Source organism: Etheostoma spectabile, chromosome 9 (genome assembly GCF_008692095.1).
Source record: "Etheostoma spectabile isolate EspeVRDwgs_2016 chromosome 9, UIUC_Espe_1.0, whole genome shotgun sequence".
Lineage (NCBI taxonomy): Eukaryota > Metazoa > Chordata > Actinopteri > Perciformes > Percidae > Etheostoma > Etheostoma spectabile.
Window position 1 is genome coordinate 3,723,125 of NC_045741.1, and position 8,483 is coordinate 3,731,607.

Here is an 8,483-nt window from a genome sequence, read left to right on the forward strand (position 1 = left end):
GGATCACGGGACACATCAACTTTCCCATGTGTCCCAGTATAGCAGTGTGACTAATACTCGTTGTTCTTTCATGAAATTTCATCAACTGACTAACACAAATCCACAGAGAGAGAGATAACGTGGGGTGTGACGCGAAGCCAGAGTGTCGGGGTTTATCCGTGAAATCGACCAATATTTGAGATTCATAAGTACCCGTGCACTTGAAAGGATAAGCCAAGAGTCAATCAATCCCGTCTATCCCAGCGGTTCTGCATAATGTCATGGCAAATAAGTTAAGCCTCCCGCTTTAATTCTTATTCCAGCTGAAATCTTTTGAGACTTGTGTGTCTGTACAATGAGAATAAATCTACTGTAGAGAGATAAATGCTCTGATTCGTTGGCCTAATAACTGTTAGAAAAGGATAGGGAAATGGTTTTGTCATTCCAGTGTATCCTTTCCATTTCATACACTGACAAGCACAGCAGGAGATGGACTCAGGTGAGTGAAGTTCAACGGTTTTTATTAATGCTCTAATAAAACTTACAGGCAACAGTGTAGAGGAAACAACGGGTAAAGGGAAATCCGAGTCAAAAATCCACAGGAATGGGTGTCTGGATAGAGGTTTACTCCTTGATGCAGAGGACCCAGGTTTGACTCCAACCTGTAGCCCTTTGCTGCATGTCATTCCCCCTTTTCATCTCTTCAGCTGTCCTGTCAATAAATGCCAAAAAAATAATCTTAAAAAAAAATCCATGGGATTCAGGAACTCAGGAAACAGTGAAAAATGCTCTAAGGCTGCACAATTACAAGGAGCAATTGAAAGAATTAAATTCACCAAGACAGTAAAGGGGACAGGCATTTACACAGAAGGGAAAGCAGAAGACAGGAAGTAAAACAAGACATAACATGGAAGAGCAGAGAAACTACAAAATCCAAAGTACAACAGAAAACCCACAATCATGACAGTATGATTTGCTGTGACAGGAAAACCTTCAAATGAGGGCTGGGCAGTAGGGACAAAGTCTTCTATCCCAATATAGGTTGTTTCATATCTCTAACGATATATATCATGATGTAGTATTTCTGGTAAGTCCATTACCTGTATACATGCTTAACCCTTGTAAGGTGGTCCGACCAGACCACCTTACAAGGGTTAAGCAGTGTTTTAAAACTATTTCTTATTACTTCAAACTCAAACACAATGACCTTGGCTGATTTTCTGGAAAGAACATAATAACTAATTTATTGTCAATGAGTGCACACGGTAACCCCCCCTCCCCCCTCCTTACACATAACTATTACACATGAGGTGTTCGGGTCTACTGGACCCGAGGGTAATAACTATAGCTGCTATGAAACTATGTTGTCTTTCTGCCCCTGCTATTCCCCCAAAAAGTTACATAATTGTTCAATTTCAAGCTCTTTCACTTGTTCTGATTAAGTTCTAAGAAATAAGCACCAATAATGATCAAACGTATTGTTTATGTATGTTTTTTTACCATTTTTATAATTTAATTTCTTTGATTTCTCACAAAAAAACAAAAAAACTGATCATTAATGTGATCTCACAAGGGGTAAATTGAAAATATGAACCACAAATGATGTATATATCATTGGTAATTAAGTTAAATTAAACATCTGTCAAGTATTTGTACATAAATTGTTATGTCTGTACGGATTTAAAAGCCTGATAATGTGGTTGCTCCAGCGGACCCGGGAACATTGGCTGTGTTACAAAAAAAAAATTAAAAAAAATTGAAAACCACACAAGGGTTCGGGTGAACATAGCATGCCATGCAGACACAGAACCTAAACGGTGTCTAAATGACTTAATATTTCTGTGACGGATATGTAGGTTAGACATTTTTATATTGTTTTGTATATATTGTTGCTGTTTCCATCCCTCCTTCAACTTAATAATAAAAACCTTTCCTCAGTCTGTTTTGGATTTGTCCTTCCAACCTTTTGTGGAACTGCATTCCTAAACAAATTGGCAAATCTGTGGTAAAAAAAAATCATCAGAAAAACAGTATTGGCTATATTTTTACACAAGCAAGGCTGTTTATGTCAAATTCTGAAGAGAGTATTTTTAAACTAAGGCCAAATTCACACATTGTTTCAACTCAGCTCAACTGGCCCGGCAGCTCTCTGCAGGTTTGCCGCATTTGGATTCACCCGTGGGGTTGGAACCGCTCCACTCAGCAGGTTTGCTCAGTTCCACTCAGGTGTGTTGGCGCGGTCTGCCCATCTTGGCCCAGATGTTTTTAACTTTCACTCATCAGGAAGATGTTGCTGGAGCAAACTGCCGCTTCACAAACTAGTCTCATATTGCCAGACCTTCCTCCACAGCACTGTGGAGGAAGGTCTGGCTAGTTCACACAGCCTTCTGGGATGGGAGAAAAAAAATGTGCTCCGGTTCATTGGCATATCTTTAAACCAATCACAATCGCCTTGGGCGGGGCTAAGCACCGGATGGAGCACAAGTGCCTCTGCAAAATAACTTGGGAAGGAACTTATTTTGGTGGAACATGTACAAAGGAAGGCAAGCTCTCACTCATTGACAAATATATTTCGATTTTTGGGTCCAGCTCAGAGGGTGTTTCCCAAATCGCGAGTTTAGAATGCTAATACAAAAAAAAGCGGAAGGTGAGCCACATCCGGCGGGACCAAGATGTTGTTTTGACGTCTTATAATCCTTAAAACTCGTAAATGTATCACTCCAACTACCCTTCATAGTTTATATTTCATCTTCTCCCACCGCGTTTATGACCAAAGGAACGAGATCCAGGGTAGAAGAGGCCAAAATGGGTTTCCTCAGGAGGGGGGGGGGGCTGGCGTCCCCCTTAGAGATAGGGTGAGAAGCTCAGTCATCCGAGAGGAGCTCGGAGCAGAGCCGCTGCTCCTTCGCGTCGAAAGGAGCCAGTTGAGGTGGTTTGGGGGTTTAGTAAGGATACCTCCTGGGGGGGGGGGGGTCCCTAGGGAGGTGGTCCAGGCACGTCCAGCTGGGAGGAGGTCTCGGGGAAGACCCAGGACTAGGTGGGGGGATTACCTCTCCAACCTGGCCTGGAAAAAAACGGATAAGTGGACGAAGATGGATGGATGGATGGATGGATGGATGGATCTCCAACGGCCTTTAGAAACATACCCACTCCAATGCAGACCCTTACCTTTTTCTTTTTGTGTAGTTCTATGTGCCCGTACCAGCAAATGCTTTCTTTGAAATTGACATGCCACACTTACTAGTACAAAGAAAAACAGGCTTCATAATGGAATCCATTTCAAAGTTTTTTGATACAACTGACACTGAAGCACCTCAGGGAGGATGTTCTCAACATGTTCTCAAGATGCTCCAAAATAAAACAATTGTTTGTTTTTTTTCAATTGTGCATCAGTGTCTGTCTTCCTTTAGAATATAACACTATCACAAAGCCTGACAACATACAACATGGGTGAGGACAATGGTGTGATGTATGCAGGGGGTCGTGCCATTCAAGTCTCAGTTTAACCTGCAAGCCAGACTCTTTTATTTATCATGTACACGTGAATCACCTGGCCAGAAGTTTCGAAAGTGGGGACAGAAAGGCCCCAAAGTTTTTTTGTCTTTTGCTGCACACACAATGACCCTCTACTAAATCTATACTGTGGTCCAACCCTGTTTCTCCATCCGGTGAGGTTGTTTTGGCTGCGTAATGAAAACAAATGGCGATGTAGCCATGCTGCAGCACTTCTGCACGCAGCCTCATCCATCCCCATCCCCACCCCCACCCCCACCCCCATCCCCATCCGAATGAGATCTATTTGCAATCACAGCTCCCAGAGCCCTATCACTGTACTCTGGTCTGGAGGCTCAGGCTCCTTAATGTGCTCAATTCAATTGATCTGAGGACTTTGCACTAAACCCAGGACTTAGAGTGGTACCAGAGAATTTCCCACCAACCTACAGGACTTATAAATAAATACAGGGTGAGCGGGGTTGAGGGAGAGAAGGTACAATCTTTTTCTTAAAACAATCGCTTGAGTGGGAGAATTTCATGCACATCAAGACACGATTAAAGAAACACCAGAGAATTGTCAGCATTGCTTGCATAATGCTTGAAACGACCCATATTATAATGCAGCAGCAACACCACAATATTCAGTGTGGTGAAGCTGTCACATAAGGAGTTTAAGGTACAAATGATGTGGACGGAGACCATTATTTACATCCCATCTGTCTAACTTCACCCAGGTAGCTTACTTGCCTAAACCTAATCTGATCTACAGCAGAGTATGATCAGAAGCTGAACAGATTGACTCTCTTAAACACCATAATTGCTTTGCTTGTAGCTTACAGCTAACGCCTGTACAGTCAGTACATTTGCTGTCAGGGGCAAATGAACATAAGCTTGGCAAAAATGAGCTTGGCTTACTGTCTAAACACACTTTTATGCACTAAAATGGAAGGTCCCATATTGTTAAAAGCAAGATTTTGCATTTGTGTGTATTTTTTATCGTAAAGCAGATACTATATAAATACTGTGAAAGTATCAAGATGCTAAATCCAAAGAGAAATACACACAGCATTCTGCCTTTGAACGAGCCTTCAGGACCGTACAGTTGTATTGTCACGACTATCCTAACTATCCTAACTATAGCGCCATTACAGTCATTACCCGGCTGAAATGAGGGTGAAGAGATCAGAGAGCACCCATGCAGAAGACCTGGATATGCTGATCAGTCATAGCAGACTAAAGAGACAGGGCGACTAAAGAGACAGGGCGTTTCAGGGGGTCCGAAACAGCACGCTGACAGGTATATTCATAAAGACAGTATGAGGAAAAATAATGTGTAAGCTGCCCAACAGCTATCAGAGTTAGCTTTGACTTCATATGTTACCTTCTAACAGCTGTATTCTCAGTAATGTGACAATCTGCAAGAAACAGGTTGCTTATAAATCACTAAAATAGTAGTGGCAGCACAGGTTGGCTCAGTCATCAATGCCGTTCTAGCATAGGGGGACCGGACGTCCCCAATACAAGCTGGACAATCGTCCTTAACTTCCATTGTAGCTTGTTTTTCTGCTGCCGACTGCAGTGATCTCGTTTAATACTGGGTCAATGACAAAGGAAAATATTTCCTCAATAGTTTTTATTGTGTCCGATACTCAATGAGCTGCTGCAGAAACAAGCCTGAAGCAATAGAGCAAAAGCTCTAGTTACATAAATGTAGTTCAGTAAACATTACAACATTCCCCTCGGAGTTGTTGGGGAGTACAGTATGAAGTAGCAGCAGGGGGGATTCTAGGATCAGACCTTTAGGGGGGCTCAGCCCCTAATGAGAATGTGGCCTACATGAAATGTTATCATATTTACATTATGCATAAATCTCTGCTAATCCATACCTCACAAACTCTTCACTCAACACATGCATCAGTGCAACAAGCGGTTCCCGAGTACTTTGGTTTGGAAATTGCAACAAAATTTCTACATGGTCTCCAAAATTATAATGTATTCTCATGTAAACTATTTAAGCACAGACATTTTTGTAAATTGCTTAGCCAGTGTATCCAACCATAATGGTTATTATATTGCCAGATTCCAGACAATCTCACTTGTGTTGTCTTCTTGTCATCCATGAAAAAAAATGTTGTCGCTTTTTTTTAATGTTTTTGAGTTTTTTGATATTTTTAATGTCAACATTTTGAGCTTATTTCGACGGCCCATTTTTTGTGACAAAAAACAAATAAATAACTTAAAACGGGTCAATTTGACACAAGGACAACATGAGGGTTACGCATGTAGAGATATTCTAGTATAAGTCCAAATTGACCCTGGTATGGGACCTTTTGTAATGTAAACCTGGGCCACATTTGAAAAAATCACTTTGCAATCTGACATGTTAATGGTGCAACAAAAGACAAATGCTCGCAATTTGTAGATACATTTGCTGATGCGCAAGGCTTTCATCTACACAGTTGCATCCATGGTGTTGGTTTTGAATAATTAAACTAGTCAAAATAATCAAGAGCTCTTGTTGAAAGAAGTCCCTGAATATGAAAGCTGACAGCAATAAAGTGCAAACAGGCATTGCAAATATTATCATTATTAGCACGTTTTATGGTTACTTTAAAATAGGCATAATGCTGTTTTTTAAAATCTTGCGTTACATACACAGCCTACACCGCTTCATTCCAGATCAGAACGTACAACACAACACCTGATAAGGTTTCCTAATGAAGTTCTCTGACCTGGATTTGATCTTATAGAGGAATAAGGTTCCCGGCACATATAGTGTTCATCTGACTCCATTACAGACTGAAGTAGAGGTAGAAATTGCTTCATTTGCTGCTCATACTCAAGACTTTTGCCTGCTGGGGCCTTAAAATTACCAATCAACTGACTGATGGGGGTCGGGCATGCACAACAAAACACCCAGAAAAAGAGAGGGGAATGATCAGAGATTCTGGACACGATGTAACTTACCAAACACTTACGTGCATGAATCACAAGAGCTATATGAGAAATAACTGCAATTCTATATTGTATGTGGTATGTGGCACTAATTGTACATTGTTCATGTACTGATGTGTATCTGAGTATATCATTTATAAACATTTTTCGTTGAAATAGTTATAATATTATGCTTGGTTTTATGTTTTGTGCTACGTATTTTAAACCTGAGTAACATTTTACATGTCACATGCCACACTGTATTGTATTTATTTGTGCTTATGGAAGAAATGTGTACAATAACATTTTTTTTAAATGCATAAGTGGAATGAAAAAATCCTGAGGGCTTCTAGAAGGAACCACCTAACATTGTTTTTGTCCGACAATTTCAAGATAATAACAATAAGACTTAATTTATATAGCATATTTTACACAAAACAATGCAATACTATGTGCTTCATAATAGATGGAAAATACACAGACAGAAATACAGTAGAACCATTCAAATCCAAGATGTATTTGGATTTGTTAAAATTTAATCTTTTTTTCCCTATAATCTCTAAATTGTGATATTAATCGGAAAAGTGGATGCTTACTCTTCTTCCTCTGAATTAGAGGTAAGCGGTAAACAAAGAGCGGCGCTGCTGCTGTTGTTGGGTGGGGATGAGAGTTGGCTCAGGACTGCATCAGTCACTATAAAGGCTTCTCTCCCACTCATCAACAGCAGCAGCAACCTGGCAGCCTTCCACAATGTGTGTGTGTGTGTGTGTGTGTGTGTGTGTGTGTGTGTGTGTGTGTGTGTGTGTGTGTGTGTGTTGTGTGTGTGTGTGTGTGTGTGCGCTTGGCCGTATAAATGAAAGTGCAGTTGCACAGAGGGAAGGAGGGAGCTCCACCTGTCTTCCCTCCTGCCAGACTGTGGGTGTGTTTGGTGGAGGGGGATGAGGGATGGGATGGAGGGAGGGAGTCTCCTTCCAAAACAAGGTGAGCCCCACCCCTCCACCTCCTCCAATCTCCTTCCCCCTTTCTCCTCCCACTCCTTCCTTTCCTCTCCTCCGTCTCCTCAGTCTTAAATTGGAGGCTGAATTGGGGGCTTCTGGTAGGGGCGGGTGGAGGGATGAGAATGCCATAGGAGAACACTTTCCCAGAGCCCCCCAACCCTGTTTCCGTCCCCCTTTACAGTTGAGCTGGGAAATTCACACTATAAGAAATAAATTTGTAAAATAACAGAAATAGTACTGGCAGCTCATTCTTTGTCCTGTAATTTAAAAAAGGGAAATGTCCATCCATCCATCTTCATCCGCTTATCCGGTATCGGGTCGCGGGGCAGCTCCAGTAGGGGACCCCAAACTTCCCTTTCCCGAGCCACATCAACCAGCTCCGACTGGGGGATCCCGAGGCGTTCCCAGGCCAGGTTGAGATATAATCTCTCCACCTAGTCCTGGGTCTTCCCCGAGCCTCCTCCCAGCTGGACGTCCTGGAACACCCCCTAGGGAGGCGCCCAGGAGCATCCTTACCAGATGCCCGAACCACCTCAACTGGCTCCTTTCGACGCGAAGGAGCAGTGGCTCACTCCAGCTCCCTCCGGATGACTGAGCTTCGATCACACCTACTCTAAGGGAGACGCCAGCCACCCTCCTGAGGAAACCCATTTCGGCCGCTTGTAAAAAGGGAAATGTGAACAATGCAATTCAAAATGTAAAAAAACAGAAATATAGGTGTGAATCATGTTCTATGGACATTTACTGTTAAAATATACTGTTTCTTACACTTCTTATACTATTTGTAAAATATTTCTTTGAGTGTAGGAGTGTAGATGGTGGAGCTGCTTCTCTCTTCCCCTCCCAACATCTTTCTTTTCACCTTGCCAGAGTGTGTGTGTGGGAGAGCGGGTAAGGGGGGGCTTCCACCTCTCTCCCACCCCCCCTTAAAGTCAGCTCGCAGAATGTCCCGTCTGTTCGACTGCCAAGGTGGCAGGTTCGCCAGCCAAAGCTCTGCCAGGCTCTCGGTTGCCCAAAACACCATGAAAAGTGTGTGTGTCCTTTGGTCACCTGCCTTCTGTGTGTGTGTTTTTTTTT

The 8,483-nt window shown here is 42.4% G+C and overlaps 2 long non-coding RNA genes across 2 annotated transcripts in view; one reads left to right on the plus strand and one right to left on the minus strand.

The window, feature by feature from the left end:
* Window positions 1-1,397: 1,397 nt before the first annotated feature.
* The window catches only part of LOC116695954 (uncharacterized), a 16,628-nt gene continuing 9,542 nt past the window's right edge, over window positions 1,398-8,483 (minus strand). The window contains exon 3 of the long non-coding RNA XR_004333593.1: window positions 1,398-1,407. This is a non-coding gene — a long non-coding RNA (uncharacterized LOC116695954). The remainder of the gene's footprint in view (window positions 1,408-8,483) is intronic.
* LOC116695955 (uncharacterized) overlaps window positions 1,526-8,483 on the plus strand; it is a 21,583-nt gene continuing 14,625 nt past the window's right edge. Inside the window, exon 1 of the long non-coding RNA XR_004333594.1 lies at window positions 1,526-1,539. This is a non-coding gene — a long non-coding RNA (uncharacterized LOC116695955). The remainder of the gene's footprint in view (window positions 1,540-8,483) is intronic.